Source organism: Festucalex cinctus, chromosome 17 (genome assembly GCF_051991245.1).
Source record: "Festucalex cinctus isolate MCC-2025b chromosome 17, RoL_Fcin_1.0, whole genome shotgun sequence".
NCBI lineage: Eukaryota > Metazoa > Chordata > Actinopteri > Syngnathiformes > Syngnathidae > Festucalex > Festucalex cinctus.
The window spans coordinates 23,971,822-23,998,149 of record NC_135427.1 but is presented as its reverse complement, the minus strand read 5'-3'; the positions used below and the strand labels follow the sequence as shown (position 1 = coordinate 23,998,149).

At 39.0% G+C, this 26,328-nt stretch overlaps 1 protein-coding gene and 1 long non-coding RNA gene across 2 annotated transcripts in view; one reads left to right on the top strand and one right to left on the bottom strand.

Annotated features, from left to right (window-relative positions):
* Positions 1-26,328, top strand: part of LOC144004815 (uncharacterized) — a 237,131-nt gene that overhangs the window by 152,723 nt on the left and 58,080 nt on the right. The gene's annotated exons all lie outside the window — the stretch shown is intronic.
* On the bottom strand, positions 22,561-24,391 carry LOC144004545 (uncharacterized). Its single transcript, XR_013279408.1, has 3 exons — positions 24,254-24,391; positions 22,738-22,895; positions 22,561-22,589 (listed from the first exon to the last, which is right to left on the bottom strand). It is a non-coding gene; the product is annotated as an uncharacterized LOC144004545 (long non-coding RNA).

Here is a 26,328-nt window from a genome sequence, read left to right as displayed (position 1 = left end):
TCGTGGGCTCTTATGTATGCCTCTAAATTATCATAGCGCTAGGTGAAACGTACAACCGGGAATGCTTCGTTAAAGATTTTTTTTAGCTCAAAATGTGATGCCCGGCCCCTACGGGACTTCCTGTTGGGTTTAGCACATGGCACCAAGAGACTTTTTTGTACATCGTGGGCTGTTACATGTGTCTCCAAATTTTCGTAGCTCTAGCTGCTTCGTACAACTGGGAATGCTTCATTAAGAAGGAATTTTTTCCTTTGCAAACTGTGCATGCTACGGCAACAGCGTGCGACGAAATAAAAAGCTTTCAATAACTTTTCATCTTCAACATCTTAAGATGAATCACACAAAGTTTGGAGATGATCGGATAAACTCTGTAGGAGGAGTTCGTTAAAATAAGACCCCTATGAAATGGCCCAAAAAATGGCAACACGTTCCAAAGTAAATCAAAATGGCGGACTTCCTGTTCGGTTTAGCATATGGTTCAAAAAGAGTTTTTTGTACCTTGAGGGCTGTTACATATGTCTTCAAATTTTGGTAACTCTAGGTGAAATGTACAGCCGGGAATGCTTCATTAAGTAAGAATTTTGAAACACAAAATTTGATGCCTCGCCTCTGGCGGACTTCCTGTTAGGTTTAGCATATGGCACCAACAGGCTTTTTTGTAGATCATAGTCTGTTACATATGTGTACCAATTTTCGTAGCTCTAGATTAAACGTACCACCGGCAATGCTTCGTTAAGTAAGAATTTTGAAACTGTAAATTTGATGCCCCGCCACCGTCATATAGTATGTCAAAAACTTTAGATTTTTTACCATGATGTTGTCCCAGGTGTTGAGATGGTACAGCCCAAGTTTGAAGTCAATCGGGTTAACCGTGTAGGAGAAGCGGGCAAAAGTATGACCCCTGTAAATGTGCAAAAATGGGCCAAAATTGGACATTCAAATACTCATACCTCACTTCCTGTCTATTTTAGGGTACACATATCAAAGAGGTTTTTGTTCATCTGGATGTGCTACAGGTGCCACACAATTTTCGTAGCCATAGGACAATCGTAGCGGGACAGGGATCCGTTTAACCTATGTAGGTGGCGCTACAGAGCCATTTTTCTGTTATCATGTATGGCGACTTTAAAATATCAAATTTTTCGCCAGACCCGATCTGCGTGTAAAGTTTGGTGAGTTTTCGTTCATGTTTAGTGCCTCAAAAATGTGGTTGTTTGCGGAAAAGAATAATAACAAAGAAAAAGAAGAAGAAGAAGAAGAAGAATAATAAGAATTCCTTCAGGAACAATAGGGACCTCGCAGCGGTCGCTGCTCGGGCCCTAACTAGAGCTGCGAGCAGCTATAAAGGGCCCTCGCAGCCCGGGCCACGTTGGGGTCCTTGCACGTTGGGGTACTTGTACGTTAGGGTACTGGCACGTTGGGGTACTGGCATATTGGAAGCAAAATTTCTTTGAAAATGGCATAATAAACGTTTACATGTAGAATATTTTTTTTGCCAGTGTGTGTCAAGCTCAACGGGTTTTGGTGATTGTTAAGACCTGCAAAAATCAGCGTCCTTTTTTATTTTTAGGCAATGAGTTGCCCTGATTGGTATTTTTTGTAAAAGTGTATATAGACATCATCGCTCGTTATACTCATTGCACAATGTTACTTTTATTGTCCAAAGGGGCAATCAAAAATGAATAAAACAAAATGGAAACATACATACGTTTGGATCGGTGTGAAGCCAGTGAACAATTTGAGTAGTGGAAACTAAAAGAATATTAATAAATGACTTAGTTATCACACTTAGAATGAGTTTACATTTTTTGTACAAAATACCGTATGTGTTTTTTTTTTTTATGCCTCAAGGGCTAGATGGCGCTTTATTTATAACTGAATGTTTTCATAGAGATACCTTCAGGCCTTGATTATAAGCATACATGTCCAGTGTGGGATTTTTTTTGGAGCATGTACCGTGGAGTTATTAAGCATATCCTTCATTCACGATATTGCTTTTAATGTCCATAGAGGCGATAAAAAATAAATAAAAATATATATATGTTTGGATAAGTCTGATGCCAGTGAACATTTTGAGTGGTGGAAACTAAAAGAATATTCATAAATGACTTAGTTATCACACTTAGAATGAGTTTACATTTTTTGGACAAAATACCGTATGTGGGGTATTTTATTTTATGCCTCAAGGGCTAGGTGGCGCTGTATATATAACTGAATATTGTCATAGAGATACCTTCAGGCCTTGACGATAAACATACATGTCAAGTTTGGGATTTTTTGGAGCATGTACCGGGGAGTTATCAAGCATATCCTTTTTCATTGTGAAACACAAATTTTGATGCCCCGCCCTCATCATATAGTATTTCGAAAAGTCAAGATTTTCCCCCCTGTCGTTGGCTCAGGTCTTGACATGGTCCAGGTCAAGTCTTAACTCAGTTGGATGAAACGTGGAGAAGAAGTGGGCAAAAGTATGCCCCCTGTAAATGTGCAAAAATCATCAAAAATGGGACAATCGGGTTGTGGGGTACTGGCATATTGGAAGCAAAATTTCTTTGAAAATGGCATAATAAACCTTTACATGTAGAATATTTTTTTTGCCAGTGTGTGTCAAGCTCAACGGGTTTTGGTGATTGTTAAGACCTGCAAAAATCAGCGTCCTTTTTTATTTTTAGGCAATGAGTTGCCCTGATTGGTATTTTTTGTAAAAGTGTATATATACATCATCGCTCGTTGTACTCATTGCACAATGTTACTTTTATTGTCCAAAGGGGCAATCAAAAATGAATAAAACAAAATGGAAACGTACATACGTTTGGATCGGTGTGAAGCCAGTGAAAAATTTGAGTGGTGGAAACTAAAAGAATATTCATAAATGACTTAGTCATCACACTTAGAATGAGTTTACATTTTTTTGTACAAAATACCGTATGTGGTTTTTTTTTTTTTATATAAGCCTCAAGGGCTAGGTGGCGCTGTATTTATAACTGAATGTTGTCATCGAGATACCTTCAAGCCTTGATTATAAGCATACATGTCAAGTGTGGGATTTTTTTTGGAGCATGTACCGTGGAGTTATTAAGCATATCCTTCATTCACGATATTGCTTTTAATGTCCACAGAGGCTATCAAAAATAAATAAAAATATATATATGTTTGGATAAGTCTGATGCCAGTGAACATTTTGAGTGGTGGAAACTAAAAGAATATTCATAAATGACTTAGTTATCACACTTAGAATGAGTTTACATTTTTTGGACAAAATACCGTATGTGGGGTATTTTTTTTTTATGCCTCAAGGGCTAGGTGGCGCTGCATATATAACTGAATGTTGTCATAGAGATAGCTTCAGGCCTTGACGATAAACATACATGTCAAGTTTGGGATTTTTTGGAGCATTTACCGGGGAGTTATTAAGCATATCCTTTTTCAGTGCGAAACACAAATTTTGATGCCCCGCCTTCATCATATAGTATTTCGAAAGGTCAAGATTTTTCCCCCTGTCGTTGGCTCAGGTCTTGACATGGTCCAGGTCAAGTCTTAACTCAGTCAGATGAAACGTGTAGGAGAAGTGGGCAAAAGTCTGCCCCCTGTGAATGTGCAAAAATTGTCAAAAATGGGACATTCAAAAATTCGTAGCTCACTTCCTGTTCATTTTAGCATATGGGTCCAAGAGACTTTTTTTGTAGGACTTGGGCTCCCTCATACACCTAAAAATATTCGTCGTTCTTGCTTAAACGTACAACTGGGGCTGTTTCGTTAAAGATTTCTAGGGGGCGCTATTGAGTCATTTTTGTAAAAATAGCACAATCGCCGATAAAAAATTGCTCATTTTGCCAGGCCAGCTGTGTGTGCCAAGTTTCGTGTGTTTCTGTGCCAGTTTAGGCCCTCAAAATTGGCGTTGTTTTCTTGGCGAACAGCGCTTAGCCACGCCCACAGCGACTCGCGAAAACTCACAAACTTCGTGTTGTGACAGAATGAAGGCCGACACCCTCATCTGAGCAAATATGAGGTAGGTCCAGTTAACATGGTTGGAGAAAAACATTGAAGAAAAATCGTAAGAAAAAAAATTGCCAGTAGGTGGCGCTATCAGTAAGATGAAATATAAGTTTGTAGATGTCTTTAGGGCTGGACTCTCATCAATTGTGTACAATTTTGAGAAGATAGCATCATCTCGGTCAAGTTAATGCAGCTTTTGTTGTCACGAGAAATCTTCAGACTTTGCGGCACCGTAGCGGCCACGCCCTTTGGCGAAAAGTTACAATATTCGGTGTGGGGCATGATCAACATCTTAAGGCTTTTCTGACCAATTTTCAACTGGATCCCTTCAACGAGCTCAGCACAGTAGCTAAAAACGTAAAGTATGACAATTATTGTTACCACTAGGTGGCGCTACATGGATAACTGAATTTTATCATATAGATGTTTTTAGGCCGTGACTATTAAGTTGCCTGAGAAGTTTGAGATTTTTTGGAGCTTGAACATGGGAGTTATTAAGCATTTGCTCTTTCTGGACAAATGAAATTTTAAAGGCAATATTTGATGCCCCGCCCCCGTCATATAGTATTTCGAAAAGGCAAGATTTTTTTCCCCAGTTGTTCTCTCAGGTCTTGAGATGATAAATGCCAAGTCTGAAGTCAATTGGATGAAAAATGTTTGCAAAGGGGGAAAAAGCATGACCACAGTGAATGTGCCAAAATAGGCCAAAATTGGACATTAAAAAATTCATAGCTCACTTCCTGTACATTTTAGCTACATGGTCCCAATAGACTTTTTTGTGCGTCTCGGCGTGCTACACGTGCCTGCCAATTTTCGTTGCTCTAGCTCAAACATGCCGGGCTTGGTTTTTATTTTTCTATGCTAGGGGGCGCTATAGAGTCGCGTTGTTATGACGACTTCATAATATCAAATTTTTCGCCGGGCCTGAGGAGTGTGCAAAGTTTGGTGAGTTTTCGTAAATGTTTAGGTACCCAAAATCGTGATCGTTTACGGAGAAGAAGAAGAAGAAGAAGAATAATAACTAGAGCTGCGAGCAGCTATAAAGGGCCCTCGCAACCCGGGCCACGTTGGGGTATTTGCACGTCGGGGTACTGGCATGTTGGGGTACTGTCAAATAGGAAACCATCTAAATTTTAAACGTTTTTGCCATGCTTTGTGTTTGTAAAGTTTCATGGAAAGGCCAAAAATGATGCACAGTTAACAAAATAAAATCAAAATGGATTGGCACATGGCTATATAGAATACTTTTTGAATATATTAGGCATGCCTGCCAATATTCACACATCTAGCTGAATCATATAATCGGAAAGACTTCATAAAAATGTCTAGAGGGCGCTATTGAAGCATTTATTGCAAATTTAATAAGAAATCTCTAAAATATTCATGCTTATGACAAGCCTGATGTGTGTGTAAAGTTTCATGAGTTTTTGCACATGTTTAGACCCCCCAAAAAAAAGCAGCATTTTACTTGGCAAACAATGCATCGCCATGAAACGGCGTGGGACAAAATAAATAACTTTCGATAACTTTGTATCTTAAACATCTTAAGATGAAGCACACCAAGTTTGAAGACAGTCGGATAAATTTTGTAGGAGGAGTTCGTTAAAATATGACCCCTAAAAAAGGCCACAAAAAATGGCTACAAATCCCAACGTAAATCAAAATGGCGGACTTCCTGTTTGTTTTGGAAGATGGTTCCAAGAGACTATTTTGTACATCGTGGGCTCTTATGTATGCCTCTAAATTATCATAGCGCTAGGTGAAACGTACAACCGGGAATGCTTCGTTAAAGAGGAGTTTTTTACCTCAAAATGTGATGACCGGCCCTTACGGGACTTCCTGTTGGGTTTAGCACATGGCACCAAGAGACTTTTTTGTACATTGTGGGCTGTTAAATTTGTCTCCAAATTTTCGTAGCTCTCGCTGCTTCGTACAACTGTGAATGCTTCATTAAGAGGGAATTTTTTCCTTTGCAAACTGTGCATGCCACGGCAACAGCGTGCGACGAAATAAAAAGCTTTCAATAACTTTTCATCTTCAACATTTTAAGATGAATCACACCAAGTTTGGAGATGATCGGAAAAACTCTGTAGGAGGAGTTCGTTAAAATAAGACCCCTATGAAATGGCCCAAAAAATGGCAACACGTTCCAAAGTAAATCAAAATGGCGGACTTCCTGTTCGGTTTAGCATATGGTTCAAAAAGAGTTTTTTGTACCTTGAGGGCTGTTACATATGTCTTCAAATGTTGGTAACTCTAGGTGAAATGTACAGCCGGGAATGCTTCATTAAATAAGAATTTTGAAACACAAAATTTGATGCCTCGCCTCTGGCGGACTTCCTGTTAGGTTTAGCATATGGTTCAAAAAGAGTTTTTTGTAGATCATAGTCTGTTACATATGTGTACCAATTTTCGTGGCTCTCAATTAAACGTACCACGGCAATGCTTTGTTAAGTAAGAATTTTGAAACTGTAAATTTGATGCCCCGCCACCGTCATATAGTATGTCAAAAACTTTAGATTTTTTACCATGATGTTGTCCCAGGTCTTGAGATGGTACAGCCCAAGTTTGAAGTCAATCGGGTTAACCGTGTAGGAGAAGCGGGCAAAAGTATGACCCCTGTAAATGTGCAAAAATGGGCCAAAATTGGACATTCAAATACTCATACCTCACTTCCTGTCTATTTTAGAGTACACATATCAAAGAGGTTTTTGTTCATCTGGATGTGCTACAGGTGCCACACAATTTTCGTAGCCATAGGACAATCGTAGCGGGACAGGGATCCGTTAAACCTATGTAGGTGGCGCTACAGAGCCATTTTTCTGTTATCACGTATGGCGACTTTAAAATATCAAATTTTTCGCCAGGCCCGATCTCCGTGTAAAGTTTGGTGAGTTTTCGTTCATGTTTAGTGCCTCAAAAATGTGGTTGTTTGCGGAAAAGAATAATAACAAAGAAAAAGAAGAAGAAGAATAATAATAAGAATTCCTTCAGGAACAATAGGGACCTCGCAGCGGTCGCTGCTCGGGCCCTAATAATAATAATCCGATCGAAAAACAATAGGGACCTCGCAGCGGTAGCTGCTCGGGCCCTAACTAGAGCTGCGAGCAGCTATAAAGGGCCCTCGCAGCCCGGGCCACGTTGGGGTCCTTGCACGTTGTGGTACTTGCATGTTGGGGTACTGGCACATTGGGGTACTGGCATATTGGAAGCAAAATTTCTTTGAAAATGGCATAATAAACGTTTACATGTAGAATATTTTTTTGCCAGTGTGTGTGTCAAGCTCAACGGGTTTTGGTGATTGTTAAGACCTGCAAAAATCAGCGTCCTTTTTTATTTTTAGGCAATGAGTTGCCCTGATTGGTATTTTTTTGTAAAAGTGTATATACACATCATCGCTCGTTGTACTCATTGCACAATGTTACTTTTATTGTCCAAAGGGGCAATCAAAAATGAATAAAACAAAATGGAAACGTACATACGTTTGGATCGGTGTCAAGCCAGTGAACAATTTGAGTGGTGGAAACTAAAAGAATATTCATAAATGACTTAGTTATCACACTTAGAATGAGTGTACATTTTTTGTACAAAATACCGTATGTGGGGTATTTTTATTTTTTTTTATATAAGCCTCAAGGGCTAGGTGGCGCTGTATTTATAACTGAATGTTGTCATAGAGATACCTTCAGGCCTTGATTATAAGCATACATGTCAAGTGTGGGATTTTTTTTGGAGCATGTACCGTGGAGTTATTAAGCATATCCTTCATTCACGATATTGCTTTTAATGTCCATAGAGGCTATCAAAAATAAATAAAAATATATATATGTTTGGATAAGTCTGATGCCAGTGAACATTTTGAGTGGTGGAAACTAAAAGAATATTCAGAAATGACTTCGTTATCACACTTAGAATGAGTGTACATTTTTTGTACAAAATACCGTATGTGGGGTATTTTTTTTTTATTCCTCAAGGGCTAGGTGGCGCTGCATATATAACTGAATGTTGTCACAGAGATAACTTCAGGCCTTGACGATAAACATACATGTCAAGTTTGGGATTTTTTGGAGCATGTACCGGGGAGTTATCAAGCATATCCTTTTTCATTGCGAAACACAAAATTTGATGCCCCGCCCTCATCATATAGTATTTCGAAAAGTCAAAATTTTTCCCCCTGTCGTTGGCTCAGGTCTTGACATGGTCCAGGCCAAGTCTTAACTCAGTCGGATGAAATGTGTAGGAGAAGTGGGCAAAAGTCTGCCCCCTGTGAATGTGCAAAAATCGTAAAAAATGGGACATTCAAAAATTCATAGCTCACTTCCTGTTCATTTTAGCATATGGGTCCAAGAGACTTTTTTGTAGGACTTGGGCTCCCTCATACACCTAAAAATATTCGTCGTTCTTGCTTAAACGTACAACCGGGGCTGCTTTGTTAAAAACTTCTAGGGGGCGCTATTGAGTCATTTTTGTAAAAAATAGCACAATTAACAATAAAATATGGCTCATTTTACCAGGCCAGATGTGTGTGCCAAGTTTCATGAGTTTCTGTGCATGTTTAGACCCTCAAAACTGGCGTTGTTTTCTTGGCGAACAGCGCTTAGCCACACCCACAGCAATTCGCGAAAACTCACAAACTTCGTGTTGTGACATCATGAAGGCCGAAACCCTCATCTGAGCAAATATGAGGTAGGTCCAGTTAACGTGTTTGGAGAAAAACGTAGAAGAAAATTCGTAAGAAAAAAAATTGCCACTAGGTGGCGCTATCAGTTAGATGAAATATAAGTCAGTAGATGTCTTTAGGGCTGGACTCTCATCAAATGTGTGAAATTTTGAGAAGATAGGATCATCTCGGTCAAGTTAATGCAGCTTTTATTTTCACGAAAAATCTTCAGACTTTGCGTCACCGTAGCGGCCATGCCCTTTGGCGAAAAGTTACAATATTCGGTGTGGGGCATGATCAACATCTTAAGGCTTTTCTGACCAATTTTCAAATGGATCCCTTCAACAAGCTCAGCACAGTAGCTAAAAACGTAAAGTATGACATTTATTGTAACCACTAGGTGGCACTATATGTATAACTGAATTTTATCATATAGATGTTTTCAGGCCGTGACTATTACGTTGCCTGAGAAGTTTGAGATTTTTTGGAGCTTGAACATGGGAGTTATTAAGCATTTGCTCTTTCTCAACAAATGAAATTTTAAAGGCAATATTTGATGCCCCGCCCCCGTCATATAGTATTTCAAAAAGGCAAGATGTTTTGCCCAGTTGTTCTCTCAGGTCTTGAGATGATAAATGCCAAGTTTGAAGTCAATTGGATGAAAAATGTTTGCAAAGGGGGAAAAAGCATGACCACAGTGAATGTGCCAAAATAGGCCAAAATTGGACATAAAAAAAATCATAGCTCACTTCCTGTACATTTTAGCTACATGGTCCCAAGAGACTTTTTTGTGCGTCTCGGGGTACTACACGTGCCTGCCAATTTTTGTTGCTCTAGCTCAAACGTGCCGGGCTTGGTTTTTATTTTTCTACGCTAGGGGGCGCTATCGAGTCGCATTGTTATAACGACTTCATAATATCAAATTTTTCGCCGGACCTGAGGAGTGTGCAAAGTTCGGTGAGTTTTCGTGAATATTTAGGTACCCAAAATCGCGATTGTTTGCGGAGAATAAAGAAGAAGAAGAAGAAGAATAATAATAACTAGAGCTGCGAGCAGCAATAAAGGGCCCTCGCAGCCCGGGCCACGTTGGGGTCCTTGCACGTTGTGGTACTTGCATGTTGGGGTACTGGCACATTGGGGTACTGGCATATTGGAAGCAAAATTTCTTTGAAAATGGCATAATAAACGTTTACATGTAGAATATTTTTTTGCCAGTGTGTGTGTCAAGCTCAACGGGTTTTGGTGATTGTTAAGACCTGCAAAAATCAGCGTCCTTTTTTATTTTTAGGCAATGAGTTGCCCTGATTGGTATTTTTTTGTAAAAGTGTATATACACATCATCGCTCGTTGTACTCATTGCACAATGTTACTTTTATTGTCCAAAGGGGCAATCAAAAATGAATAAAACAAAATGGAAACGTACATACGTTTGGATCGGTGTCAAGCCAGTGAACAATTTGAGTGGTGGAAACTAAAAGAATATTCATAAATGACTTAGTTATCACACTTAGAATGAGTGTACATTTTTTGTACAAAATACCGTATGTGGGGTATTTTTTTTTTTTTATATATAAGCCTCAAGGGCTAGGTGGCGCTGTATTTATAACTCAATGTTGTCATAGAGATACCTTCAGGCCTTGATTATAAGCATACATGTCAAGTGTGGGATTTTTTTTGGAGCATGTACCGTGGAGTTATTAAGCATATCCTTCATTCACGATATTGCTTTTAATGTCCATAGAGGCTATCAAAAATAAATAAAAATATATATATGTTTGGATAAGTCTGATGCCAGTGAACATTTTGAGTGGTGGAAACTAAAAGAATATTCAGAAATGACTTCGTTATCACACTTAGAATGAGTTTACATTTTTTGTACAAAATACCGTATGTGGGGTATTTTTTTTTCATGCCTCAAGGGCTAGGTGGCGCTGCATATATAACTGAATGTTGTCATAGAGATAACTTCAGGCCTTGACGATAAACATACATGTCAAGTTTGGGATTTTTTGGAGCATGTACCGGGGAGTTATCAAGCATATCCTTTTTCATTGCGAAACACAAATTTTGATGCCCCGCCCTCATCATATAGTATTTCGAAAAGTCAAAATTTTTCCCCCTGTCGTTGGCTCAGGTCTTGACATGGTCCAGGCCAAGTCTTAACTCAGTCGGATGAAACGTGTAGGAGAAGTGGGCAAAAGTCTGCCCCCTGTGAATGTGCAAAAATCGTCAAAAATGGGACATTCAAAAATTCGTAGCTCACTTCCTGTTCATTTTAGCATATGGGTACAAGAGACTTTTTTGTAGGTCTTGGGCTCCCTCATACACCTAAAAATATTCGTCATTCTTGCTTAAACGTACAACCGGGGCTGCTTCGTTAAAAATTTCGAGGGGGCGCTATTGAGTCATTTTTGTAAAAATAGCACAATCAACAATAAAATATTGCTCATTTTACGAGGCCAGATGTGTGTGCCAAGTTTCAGGAGTTTCTGTGCATGTTTAGACCCTCAAAACTGGCGTTGTTTTCTTGGCGAACAGCGCTTAGCCACGCCCACAGCAATTCGCAAAAACTCACAAACTTCGTGTTGTGACATCATGAAGGCCGAAACCCTCATCTGAGCAAATATGAGGTAGGTCCAGTTAACGTGTTTGGAGAAAAACGTAGAAGAAAATTCGTAAGAAAAAAAATTGCCACTAGGTGGCGCTATCAGTTAGATGAAATGTAAGTTAGTAGATGTCTTTAGAGCTGGACTCTCATCAAATGTGTGAAATTTTGAGAAGATAGGATCATCTCGGTCAAGTTAATGCAGCTTTTATTGTCACGAAAAATCTTCAGACTTTGCGTCACCGTAGCGGCCACGCCCTTTGGCGAAAAGTTACAATATTCGGTGTGGGGCATCATCAACATCTTAAGGCTTTTCTGACCAATTTTCAACTGGATCCCTTCAACGAGCTCAGCACAGTAGCTAAAAACGTAAAGTATGACATTTATTGTAACCACTAGGTGGCGCTATATGTATAACTGAATTTTATCATATAGATGTTTTCAGGCCGTGACTATTACATTGCCTGAGAAGTTTGAGATTTTTTGGAGCTTGAACATGGGAGTTATTAAGCATTTGCTCTTTCTGGACAAATGAAATTTTAAAGGCAATATTTGATGCCCCGCCCCCATCATATAGTATTTCGAAAAGGCAAGACTTTTTGCCCAGTTGTTCTCTCAGGTCTTGAGATGATAAATGCCAAGTTTGAAGTCAATTGGATGAAAAATGTTTGCAAAGGGGGAAAAAGCATGACCACAGTGAATGTGCCAAAATAGGCCAAAATTGGACATTAAAAAATTCATAGCTCACTTCCTGTACATTTTAGCTACATGGTCCCAATAGACTTTTTTGTGCATCTCGGGGTGCTACACGTGCCTGCCAATTTTCGTTGCTCTAGCTCAAACGTGTCGGGCTTGGTTTTTATTTTTCTACGCTAGGGGGCGCTATAGAGCCGCGTTGTTATAACGACTTCATAATATCAAATTTTTCGCCGGACCTGAGGAGTGTGCAAAGTTTGGTGAGTTTTCGTGAATATTTAGGTACCCAAAATCGCGATTGTTTGCGGAGAATAAAGAAGAAGAAGAAGAAGAAGAAGAAGAACTAGAGCTGCGAGCAGCTATAAAGGGCCCTCGCAGCCCGGGCCACGTTGGGGTCCTTGCACGTTGGGGTACTTGCACGTTGGGGTACTGGCACGTTGGGGTACTGGCATATTGGAAGCAAAATTTCTTTGAAAATGGCATAATAAACGTTTACATGTAGAATATTTTTTTTGCCAGTGTCTGTCAAGCTCAACGGATTTTGGTGATTGTTAAGACCTGCAAAAATCAGCGTCCTTATTTATTTTTAGGCAATGAGTTGCCCTGATTGGTATTTTTTTGTAAAAGTGTATATACACATCATCGCTCGTTGTACTCATTGCACAATGTTACTTTTATTGTCCAAAGGGGCAATCAAAAATGAATAAAACAAAATGGAAACGTACATACGTTTGGATCGGTGTGAAGCCAGTGAACAATTTGAGTGGTGGAAACTAAAAGAATATTCATATATGACTTAGTCATCACACTTAGAATGAGTTTACATTTTTTTGTACAAAATACCGTATGTGGGTTTTTTTTTTTATATAAGCCTCAATGGCTAGGTGGCGCTGTATTTATAACTGAATGTTGTCATCGAGATACCTTCAGGCCTTGATTATAAGCATACATGTCAAGTGTGGGATTTTTTTTGGAGCATGTACCGTGGAGTTATTAAGCATATCCTTCATTCACGATATTGCTTTTAATGTCCATAGAGGCTATCAAAAATAAATAAAAATATATATATGTTTGGATAAGTCTGATGCCAGTGAACATTTTGAGTGGTGGAAACTAAAAGAATATTCATAAATGACTTAGTTATCACACTTAGAATGAGTTTACATTTTTTGTACAAAATACCGTATGTGGGGTATTTTTTTTTTTATGCCTCAAGGGCTAGGTGGCGCTGCATATATAACTGAATGTTGTCATAGAGATAGCTTCAGGCCTTGACGATAAACATACATGTCAAGTTTGGGATTTTTTGGAGCATGTACCGGGGAGTTATTATGCATATCCTTTTTCAGTGCGAAACACAAATTTTGATGCCCCGCCTTCATCATATAGTATTTCGAAAGGTCAAGATTTTTCCCCCTGTCGTTGGCTCAGGTCTTGACATGGTCCAGGTCAAGTCTTAACTCAGTCAGATGAAACGTGTAGGAGAAGTGGGCAAAAGTCTGCCCCCTGTGAATGTGCAAAAATCGTCAAAAATGGGACATTCAAAAATTCGTAGCTCACTTCCTGTTCATTTTAGCATATGGGTCCAAGAGACTTTTTTGTAGGTCTTGGGCTCCCTCATACACCTAAAAATATTCGTCGTTCTTGCTTGAACGTACAACCGGGGCTGCTTCATTAAAAATTCCTAGGGGGCGCTATTGAGTCATTTTTGTAAAAAGAGCACAATCAACAATAAAATATTGTTCAGTTTACCAGGCCAGATGTGTGTGCCAAGTTTCATGAGTTTCTGCGCATGTTTAGACCCTCAAAACTGGCGTTGTTTTCTTGGCGAACAGTGCTTAGCCACGCCCACAGCGATTCGCGAAAACTCACAAATTTCGTGTTGTGACATCATGAAGGCCGAAACCCTCATCTGAGCAAATATGAGGTAGGTCCAGTTAACGTGTTTGGAGAAAAATGTAGAAGAAAATTCGTAAGAAAAAAAATTGCCACTAGGTGGCGCTATCAGTTAGATGAAATATAAGTCAGTAGATGTCTTTAGGGCTGGACTCTCATCAAATGTGTGAAATTTTGAGAAGATAGGATCATCTCGGTCAAGTTAATGCAGCTTTTATTTTCACGAAAAATCTTCAGACTTTGCGTCACCGTAGCGGCCACGCCCTTTGGCGAAAAGTTACAATATTCGGTGTGGAGCATGATCAACATCTTAAGGCTTTTCTGACCAATTTTCAAATGGATCCCTTCAACAAGCCCAGCACAGTAGCTAAAAACGTAAAGTATGACATTTATTGTAACCACTAGGTGGCGCTATATGTATAACTGAATTTTATCATATAGATGTTTTCAGGCCGTGACTATTACGTTGCCTGAGAAGTTTGAGATTTTTTGGAGCTTGAACATGGGAGTTATTAAGCATTTGCTCTTTCTAGACAAATGAAATTTTAAAGGCAATATTTGATGCCCCGCCCCCGTCATATAGTATTTCAAAAAGGCAAGATGTTTTGCCCAGTTGTTCTCTCAGGTCTTGAGATGATAAATGCCAAGTTTGAAGTCAATTGGATGAAAAATGTTTGCAAAGGGGGAAAAAGCATGACCACAGTGAATGTGCCAAAATAGGCCAAAATTGGACATTAAAAAATTCATAGCTCACTTCCTGTACATTTTAGCTACATGGTCCCAATAGACTTTTTTGTGCGTCTCGGGGTGCTACACGTGCCTGCCAATTTTTGTTGCTCTAGCTCAAACGTGCCGGGCTTGGTTTTTATTTTTCTACGCTAGGGGGCGCTATCGAGTCGCATTGTTATGACGACTTAATAATATCAAATTTTTCGCCGGGCCTGAGGAGTGTGCAAAGTTCGGTGAGTTTTCGTGAATGTTTAGGTACCCAAAATCGCGATCGTTTGCGGAGAATAAAGAAGAAGAAGAATAATAATAACTAGAGCTGCGAGCAGCTATAAAGGGCCCTCTCAGCCCGGGCCACGTTGGGGTCCTTGCACGTTGGGCTACTGGCATATTGGAAGCAAAATTTCTTTGAAAATGGCATAATAAACGTTTACATGTAGAATATTTTTTTTTGCCAGTGTGTGTCAAGCTCAACGGGTTTTGGTGGTTGTTAAGACCTGCAAAAATCAGCGTCCTTTTTTATTTTTAGGCAATGAGTTGCCCTGATTGGTATTTTTTGTAAAAGTGTATATACACATCATCGCTCGTTGTACTCATTGCACAATGTTACTTTTATTGTCCAAAGGGGCAATCAAAAATGAATAAAACAAAATGGAAACGTACATACGTTTGGATCGGTGTGAAGCCAGTGAACAATTTGAGTGGTGGAAACTAAAAGAATATTCATAAATGACTTAGTTATCACACTTAGAATGAGTGTACATTTTTTGTACAAAATACCGTATGTGGGGTATTTTTTTTATTTTTTATATAAGCCTCAAGGGCTAGGTGGCGCTGTATTTATAACTGAATGTTGTCATAGAGATACCTTCAGGCCTTGATTATAAGCATACATGTCAAGTGTGGGATTTTTTTTGTGGAGCATGTACCGTGGAGTTATTAAGCATATCCTTCATTCACGATATTGCTTTTAATGTCCATAGAGGCTATCAAAAATAAATAAAAATATATATATGTTTGGATAAGTCTGATGCCAGTGAACATTTTGAGTGGTGGAAACTAAAAAAATATTCATAAATGACTTAGTTATCACACTTAGAATGAGTGTACATTTTTTGTACAAAATACCGTATGTGGGGTATTTTTTTTTCATGCCTCAAGGGCTAGGTGGCGCTGCATATATAACTGAATGTTGTCATAGAGATAACTTCAGGCCTTGACGATAAACATACATGTCAAGTTTGGGATTTTTTGGAGCATGTACCGGGGAGTTATCAAGCATATCCTTTTTCATTGTGAAACACAAATTTTGATGCCCCGCCCTCATCATATAGTATTTCGAAAAGTCAAAATTTTTCCCCCTGTCGTTGGCTCAGGTCTTGACATGGTCCAGGCCAAGTCTTAACTCAGTCGGATGAAACGTGTAGGAGAAGTGGGCAAAAGTCTGCCCCCTGTGAATGTGCAAAAATCGTCAAAAATGGGACATTCAAAAATTCGTAGCTCACTTCCTGTTCATTTTAGCATATGGGTACAAGAGACGTTTTTGTAGGTCTTGGGCTCCCTCATACACCTAAAAATATTCGGCGTTTTTGCTTAAACGTACAACCGGGGCTGCTTCGTTAAAAATTTCGAGGGGGCGCTATTGAGTCATTTTTGTAAAAATAGCACAATCAACAATAAAATATTGCTCATTTTACCAGGCCAGATATGTGTGCCAAGTTTCAGGAGTTTCTGTGCATGTTTAGACCCTCAAAACTGGCGTTGTTTTCTTGGCGAACAGCGCTTAGCCACGCCTACAGCAATTCGCGAAAACTCACAAACTTCGTGTTGTGACATCATGAAGGCCGAAACCCTCCTCTGAGCAAATATGAGGTAGGTCCAGTTAACGTGTTTGGAGAAAAACGTAGAAGAAAATTCGTAAGAAAAAAAATTGCCACTAGGTGGCGCTATCAGTTAGATGAAATGTAAGTTAGTAGATGTCTTTAGAGCTGGACTCTCATCAAATGTGTGAAATTTTGAGAAGATAGGATCATCTCGGTCAAGTTAATGCAGCTTTTATTTTCACGAAAAATCTTCAGATTTTGCGTCACCGTAGCGGCCACGCCCTTTGATGAAAAGTTACAATATTCGGTGTGGGGCATGATCAACATCTTAAGGCTTTTCTGACCAATTTTCAAATGGATCCCTTCAACAAGCTCAGCACAGTAGCTAAAAACGTAAAGTATGACATTTATTGTAACCACTAGGTGGCGCTATATGTATAACTGAATTTTGTCATATAGATGTTTTCAGGCTGTGACTATTACGTTGCCTGAGAAGTTTGAGATTTTTTGGAGCTTGAACATGGGAGTTATTAAGCATTTGCTCTTTCTGGACAAATGAAATTTTAAAGGCAATATTTGATGCTCCGCCCCCGTCGTATAGTATTTCGAAAAGGCAAGATGTTTTGCCCAGCTGTTCTCTTAGGTCTTGAGATGATAAATGCCAAGTTTGAAGTCAATTGGATGAAAAATGTTTGCAAAGGGGGAAAAAGCATGACCACAGTGAATGTGCCAAAATAGGCCAAAATTGGACATTAAAAAATTCATAGCTCACTTCCTGTACATTTTAGCTACATGGTCCCAATAGACGTTTTTGTGCGTCTCGGGATGCTACACGTGCCTGCCAATTTTCGTTGCTCTAGCTCAAACGTGTCGGGCTTGGTTTTTATTTTTCTACACTAGGGGGCGCTATAGAGCCGCGTTGTTATAACGACTTCATAATATCAAATTTTTCGCCGGACCTGAGGAGTGTGCAAAGTTTGGTGAGTTTTCGTGAATATTTAGGTACCCAAAATCGCGATTGTTTGCGGAGAATAAAGAAGAAGAAGAAGAAGAATAATAATAATAATAATAATAATAATAATAATTTTTACAAAAACAATAGGGACCTCGCAGCGGTCGCTGCTCGGGCCCTAATAATAATAATAATAATAATAATAATAATTTTTACAAAAACAATAGGGACCTCGCAGCGGTCGCTGCTCGGGCCCTAACTAGAGCTGCGAGCAGCTATAAAGGGCCCTCGCAACCCGGGCCACGTTGGGGTACTTGCACGTCGGGGTACTGGCACGTTGGGGTACTGTCAAATAGGACAAGCACCATCTAAAATGTTTTTGACAAGCCTTGTGTGTGCAAAGTTGAATCAAAACGCAAAATATGGTGCGCAATTCCCAAAATAAATTCAAAATGGCGGACTTCCTTTTAGGTTTAGCATACGGCTACAGAATACTTTTTGTAGGTCTTAAGCTAATAGGTATGCCTCCCAGTTTTCACAAATCTAGGTCAAGTCATCTTTAGTTGTGTATCGCTTGAATCATACAATTGGAAATGCTCCATAAAAATGCATAGAGGGCGCTATTGAGCACAACGTTGGGTTACTTGCACGTCAGGGTACTGGCACGTTGGGGTACTGTTACATGGAACAAGGACCATTTAAAATGTTAGTTTTTTCCATGCCTTGTCTGTGCAAAGTTTAATGAAAAAGGCCAAAAATGATGTATAATTCCCCAAAAAAATCAAAATAGCGGACTTCCTCTTTGGTTTGGCAAATGGCTACATAATACTTTTTTGTAGGTCTAGCATAATCATACAATCGGAAATGCTTCATAAAAATGTCTAGAGGGCGCTATTTATTGCAAATTGCACAATAAATCTCTGAAAATTCATGTTCATGACAAGTCTGATGTGTTTGCAAAGTTTCATGAGTTTTCATGTGTTTAAAAAAAAAAAAAAAACAGCACTTGACAAACAATGCATTGCTATGGCAACAGCGTGTTACAAAATAAAAAACTTTCGATTACTTTGCATCTTAAACATCTTAAGATGAAACACACCAAGTTTGAAGACAGTCGGATAAATTTTGTAGGAGGGGTTCGTTAAAATATGACCCCTGAAAAAGGCCACAAAAAATGGCAACAAATCCCATCATAAATCAAAATGGCAGACTTCCTGTTTGGTTTAGCACATGGTTCCAAGAGACTTTTTTGTACATCATGGGCTCTTATGTATGCCTGCAAATTATCATAGCGCTAGGTGAAACGTACAACCGGGAATGCTTCGTTAAAGAGGAGTTTTTTAGCTCAAAATGTGATGCCCGGCCCCTGGGGGACTTCCTGTTGGGTTTAGCACATGGCACCAAGAGACTTTTTTGTACATCCTGGGCTGTTACATATGTCTACAATTTTTCGTCGCTCTAGCTGCTTCGTACAACTGGGAATGCTTCATTAAGAAGGATTTTTTCCCTTTGCAAAAAGTGCATGCCACGACAACAGCGTGCGACGAAATAAAAAGCTTTCAATAACTTTTCATCGTCAACATCTTAAGATGAATCACACCAAGTTTGAAGATGATCGGATAAACTCTGTAGGAGGAGTTCGTTAAAATAAGACCCCTATGAAATGGCCAAAAAAATGGCAACATGTTCCAAAGTAAATCAAAATGGCAGACTTCCTGTTAGGTTTAGCATATGGTTCAAAAAGAGTTTTTTGTACCTCGAGGGCTGTTACATATGTCTTCAAATTTTGGTCACTCTAGGTGAAACGTACAGCCGGAAATGCTTCATTAAGTAAAAATTTTGAAATGCAAAATTTGATGCCCTGCCTCTGGCGGACTTCCTGTTAGGTTTAGCATATGGCACCAACAGGCTTTTTTGTAGATCATAGTCTGTTACATATGTGTACCAATTTTCGTAGCTCTAGATTAAACGTATAACCGGCAATACTTCAGATGAAACATGCCAAAGAATGAAGACAATCTGATAAGTTTTGTAGAAAATATGAGGCCTATAAAAGGCCCCCAAAAAATGGCTACAAATAGCAAAGTAAATCAAAATGCCGGACTTCCTGTTTGGCTTAGCATATGGTTCTAAAAGACTTTTTTGTACATCGTGGGCTCTTATGTATGCCTCCAAATTATCATAGCGCTAGGTGAAAGGTACAACCGGGAATGCTTCGTTAAAGAGGAGTTTTTTAGCTCAAAAAGTGATGCCCGGCCCTTGCGGGACTTCCTGTTGGGTTTAGCACAAAGCAGCAAGAGACTTTTTTGTACATCGTGGGCTGTTACATATGTCTACAAATTTTCGTAGCTCTAGCTGCTTCGTACAACTGAGAATTCTTCATTAAGAAGAATTTTTTTCCTTTGCAAACAAGTGCATGCCACGACAACAGCGTGCAGCGAAATAAAAAGCTTTCAATAACTTTTCATCTTCAACATCTTAAGATGAATCACACCAAGTTTGAAGATGATCGGATAAACTCTGTAAGAGGAGTTCGTTAAAATAGGACCCCTATGAAATGGCCAAAAAAATGGGAACACGTTCCAAAGTAAATCAAAATGGTGGACTTTCTGTTCGGTTTAGCATATGGTTCAAAAAGAGTTTTTTGTACCTTGAGGGCTGTTACATATGTCTTTAAATTTTGGTAACTCTAGGTGAAACGTACAGCCGGGAATGCTTCATTAAGTAAGAATTTTGAAACTCAAAATTTGATGCCCCGCCTCTGGCGGACTTCCTGTTGGGTTTAGCATATGGCACCAACAGACTTTTTTGTAGGTCATAGTCTGTTACATATGTGTACCAATTTTCGTAGCTCTAGGTTAAACATACAACCGGCAATACTACGTTTAGTAAGAGTTTTGAAACTCTAAATTTGATGCCCCACCGCCGTCATATAGTATGTCGAAAACTTTAGATTTTTTACCATGGTGTTGTCCCAGGTCTTGAGATGGTACATCCCAAGTTTGAAGTCAATTGGATTAACCGTGTAGGAGAAGCAGGCAAAAGTATGACCCCTGTAAATGTGCAAAAATTGGCCAAAATTGGACATTTAAATACTCATATCTCACTTCCTGTCTATTTTAGGGTACACACATCAAAGAGGTTTTTGTTCATCTGGATGTGCTACAGGTGCCACACAATTTTCATAGCCGTCGGACAATCGTAGCGGGCCAGGGATCTGTTTAACCTATGTAGGTGGCGCTATGGAGCCATTTTTCTGTTATCACCTATGGCGACTTTAAAATATCAAATTTTTCGCCAGGCCTGACGTGTGTGTAAAGTTTGGTGAGTTTTCGTTCACGTTTAGTGTCTCAAAAATGTGATTGTTTGCGGAAAAGAATAATAACAAAAAATAAAAAGAAGAATAATAAGAATTCCTTGAAAAACAATAGGGACCTCGCAGCGGTCGCTGCTCGGGCCCTAATAATAATAATAATAATAATAATAATAATAATAATAATAATAATAATAATAATAATAATAATAATAACTAGAGCTGCGAGCAGCTATAAAGGGCCCTCGCAACCCGGGCCACGTTGGGGTATATGCAAGTCGGGGGACTTGCACGTTGGGGTACTGTTAAATAGACAAGGACCATGGAAAATAGAAATGCATTTGCCGTGCCTTGTGTGTAAAAAGGTGCAGTAAAAGGCCAAAAATGATGCACAATTCCCAAAATAAATTCAAAAGTGTGGACTTTCTGATGTGTGTGCAAAGTTTCATGAAAAGTCGCTCGTTTGATATTCAAAACCAGCATCTGTTTATTTGAAAACATTGCATGGCACAGAGATGGTGTGTGATCAAATAAAAAGCTTTTTGATGACTCTTAATGTGGTGTCGCTGTGCAACACATATGTATTCATGACATAGTGAAGTATTGTGACAGTTTTGTAGGGTCCAGCAAACAGTAAATGTGTGACAGTTATTCAAGAAAAAATGTAGCTTTGAAGCAGGCTAACCAATGACATCATCTAAAGGGGAAAAAAGCACATGAGCAAGCATAGGTATAAGTAGAGGAGAAAAAGAGATGAAAGAAGTGCGAGAGATGGAACAGGAGAGGAATGCAGCTGTTTATGTATAGCTGTTGTAACAGGACAGATTAAATAACACTTTAACCTGGGGTTAACAGCGCCCTAGGACAGATAAACTCTTTAGTGTAAAAGTTTTCTGGGACAGATGAATCCCTTGGGGTCAAAGAGTTTGGGTTAGCACATAGTCTGTCTTAGGATAATGTAACCTCCATGGATGAATTAGTCCTAGGACGCTTTGATCTGCGGGCTAAAACTTCAGGGGGGTTAACCTGTCCTGTTATATTGTGATCATCGTCTTCGTGCATGTCCTCAGTGGCTTCTTCTGTCTGTGTGGCAGCATTTGATACATCTGTAGAACAAAAAAGAATGAAGAATCATGTTAGATCTGTGAAGTTTGGTTGTCTTAGGTGTAGTTTACAGAACAGTCGTGTGCATATTTTTAGCATGGTAGTGTCTTAATACAAATGCATATTATGTAATGCACTGTATATGGATATTACAGACGTAATATTTGACGGTGATCTTATATTCATAGTTTTTGCCCGTTAATAAATAATATAGCTAGTAAGTAATAAGACACGCAAAAATGGTATAGTTGAATCCTCTGGGTCAAAAAGCAATGTTTTAGGATTGTGTGATGAAATGATGAATAAAAGTAAGGATACGACAGGTACATAAATGGTTATATATACACACGGACATATATATTTATACAGTATAACAGTGCCGCATGTATTGGTTTTAAGGAAAGAGTTGAAAAGCAGTGTTCAGAAAAAAGCATAAGACGCACAAAGTACCATTTCACTACATGTAATAAGTTGTCAAGTAGACATGTGAATTAAGTGGTTAAGATAGTGGCTACTGTGCAAGTAAGCTTCAATTGTCTCTAAAAGGTTAGCATATGTGTTCTACATGATATCAATGGCTAGACGTGCTCGTGGAGAAACATTACAAACAGAAAAACACACTAAAGGTGCCTTTAACAAACCTGTTAATAAATGAGAACTTAATACATATATGTATGGCATACTGTATATGATTGAGAAAGTTGTCCTGTTTAGTTTATGTATTGTATACTTACGGAAAAAAGTTGGCAATCTTTGCGTATGGAGATGATTAGAGGGTCTTTATCAAAAGAGAATTTGCTTGTTGATTTGTTCATGTTCTGTAGAAAAGCAAAGGAGTAGAAATAAATACAGTATCATACTTCATAAACATACAAGAAATTTGTAGCTGTATTAACCATTGTTGGTATTTGAAGTGATAATTTAGGAATAGAAGTGTAGTGATTGCAGAATTTATAGAGTGCTTACCTTGTATGACTTTGTAGATGGAAATGTCTTTTGTTGAAAGAGCTCTTTGTTGTCTACTATATATGCAAGGACAAGCATAAGTAGGTGTGGTTATGAAGTACTTGACCATTGAAATAAAGCAGTGGTATCAAATGTATGGACCGTGGTTTGGCTCAGGCCTGCAAAGGGGTTTAATGTGGCACAAGAGATAATCTTGTAAGGTACAAAAAATAATAATAATATAATAGGTATGCCTCTGAGTTTTCACAAATCTAGGTCAAGTCAAGTCATCTTTAGTTATTTTGCGCTTGAATCATCCAATCGGAAATGCTCCATAAAAAATGTATAGAGGGTGCGATTTATTGCAAATTGCACAAGAAATCTCTAAAAATTCATGTTAATGACAAGTCTGATGTGTGTGCAAAGTTTCACGAGTTTTCACACATGTATAGATAAAAAAAAACAAAGCAGCACTTTACTTGGCAACCAATGCATCTCTATAGCAGCAGCGTGCGACAAAATAAAAAACTTTCGATAAATTTGCATCTTAAACATCTTAAGATGAAACACACCAAGTTTGAACACGGTCGGATGAATTTTGTAGGAGGAGTTAAAATATGACCCCTAAAAAAGGCCACAAAAAAAGTCTACAAATCCCATCATAAATCAAAATGGCGGACTTCCTGTTTGGTTTAGCACATGGTTCCAAGAGACTTTTTTGTACATCGTGGGCTCTTATGTATGCCTCTAAATTATCATAGCGCTAGGTGAACCGTACAACCGGGAATGCTTCGTTAAAGAGGAGTTTTTTAGCTCAAAATGTGATGCCCGGCCCCTACGGGACTTCCTGTTGGGTTTAGCACATGGCACCAAGAGACTTTTTTGTACATCGTGGGCTGTTACATTTGTCTCCAAATTTTCGTAGCTCTAGCTGCTTCGTACAACTGGGAATGCTTCATTAAGAAGTAATTTTTTCCTTTGCAAACTGTGCATGCCACGGCAACAGCGTGCGACAAAATAAAAAGCTTTCAATAACTTTTCATCTTCAACATCTTAAGATGAATCACACCAAGTTTGGAGATGATCGGATAAACTCTGTAGGAGGAGTTCGTTAAAATAAGACCCCTATGAAATGGCCCAAAAAATGGCAACACGTTCCAAAGTAAATCAAAATGGCGGACTTCCTGTTCGGTTTAGCATATGGTTCAAAAAGAGTTTTTTGTACCTTGAGGGCTGTTACATATGTCTTCAAATATTGGTAACTCTAGGTGAAATGTACAGCCGGGAATGCTTCATTAAGTTAGAATTTTTAAACACAAAATTTGATGCCTCGCCTCTGGCGGACTTCCTGTTAGGTTTAGCATATGGCACCAACAGGCTTTTTTGTAGATCATAGTCTGTTACATATGTGTACCAATTTTCGTAGCTCTAGATTAAACGTACCACCGGCAATGCTTCGTTAAGTAAGAATTTTGAAACTGTAAATTTGATGCCCCGCCACCGTCATATAGTATGTCAAAAACTTTAGATTTTTTACCATGATGTTGTCCCAGGTGTTGAGATGGTACAGCCCAAGTTTGAAGTCAATCGGGTTAACCGTGTAGGAGAAGCGGGCAAAAGTATGACCCCTGTAAATGTGCAAAAATGGGCCAAAATTGGACATTCAAATACTCATACCTCACTTCCTGTCTATTTTAGGGTACACATATCAAAGAGGTTTTTGTTCATCTGGATGTGCTACAGGTGCCACACAATTTTCGTAGCCATAGGACAATCGTAGCGGGACAGGGATCCGTTAAACCTATGTAGGTGGCGCTACAGAGCCATTTTTCTGTTATCATGTATGGCGACTTTAAAATATCAAATTTTTCGCCAGACCCGATCTGCGTGTAAAGTTTGGTGAGTTTTCGTTCATGTTTAGTGCCTCAAAAATGTGGTTGTTTGCGGAAAAGAATAATAACAAAGAAGAAGAAGAAGAAGAACTAGAGCTGCGAGCAGCTATAAAGGGCCCTCGCAGCCCGGGCCACGTTGGGGTCCTTGCACGTTGGGGTACTTGCACGTTGGGGTACTGGCACGTTGGGGTACTGGCATATTGGAAGCAAAATTTCTTTGAAAATGGCATAATAAACGTTTACATGTAGAATATTTTTTTGCCAGTGTGTGTGTCAAGCTCAACGGGTTTTGGTGATTGTTAAGACCTGCAAAAATCAGCGTCCTTTTTTATTTTTAGGCAATGAGTTGCCCTGATTGGTATTTTTTTGTAAAAGTGTATATACACATCATCGCTCGTTGTACTCATTGCACAATGTTACTTTTATTGTCCAAAGGGGCAATCAAAAATGAATAAAACAAAATGGAAACGTACATACGTTTGGATCGGTGTGAAGCCAGTGAACAATTTGAGTGGTGGAAACTAAAAGAATATTCATAAATGACTTAGTTATCACACTTAGAATGAGTGTACATTTTTTGTACAAAATACCGTATGTGGGGTATTTTTTTTTATTTTTATATAAGCCTCAAGGGCTAGGTGGCGCTGTATTTATAACTGAATGTTGTCATAGAGATACCTTCAGGCCTTGATTATAAGCATACATGTCAAGTGTGGGATTTTTTTTTGGAGCATGTACCGTGGAGTTATTAAGCATATCCTTCATTCACGATATTGCTTTTAATGTCCATAGAGGCTATCAAAAATAAATAAAAATATATATATGTTTGGATAAGTCTGATGCCAGTGAACATTTTGAGTGGTGGAAACTAAAAAAATATTCATAAATGACTTAGTTATCACACTTAGAATGAGTGTACATTTTTTGTACAAAATACCGTATGTGGGGTATTTTTTTTTCATGCCTCAAGGGCTAGGTGGCGCTGCATATATAACTGAATGTTGTCATAGAGATACCTTCAGGCCTTGACGATAAACATACATGTCAAGTTTGGGATTTTTTGGAGCATGTACCGGGGAGTTATTAAGCATATCCTTTTTCAGTGCGAAACACAAATTTTGATGCCCCGCCCTCACCATATAGTATTTCCGAAAGTCAAGATTTTTCCGTCTGTTGTTGGCTCAGGTCTTGGCATGGTCCAGGTCAAGTCATAAGTCAGTCGGATAAAACGTGTAGGAGAAGTGGGCAAAAGTCTGCCCCCTGTGAATGTGAAAAAATTGTCAAAAATGGGACATTCAAAAATTCGTAGCTCACTTCCTGTTCATTTTAGCATATGGGTCCATTAGACTTTTTTGTAGGTCTTGGGCTCCCTCATACACCTAAAAATATTCGTCGTTCTTGCTTAAACGTACAACCGGGGCTGCTTCGTTAAAAACTTCTAGGGGGCGCTATTGAGTCATTTTTGTAAAAATAGCACAATCAACAATAAAATATTGCTCATTTTACCAGGCCAGATGTGTGTGCCAAGTTTCATGAGTTTCTGTGCATGTTTAGACCCTCAAAACTGGCTTTGTTTTCTTGGCGAACAGTGCTTAGCCACACCCACAGCAATTCGCGAAAACTCACAAACTTCGTGTTGTGACATCATGAAGGCCGAAACCCTCATCTGAGCAAATATGAGGTAGGTCCAGTTAACGTGTTTGGAGAAAAACGTAGAAGA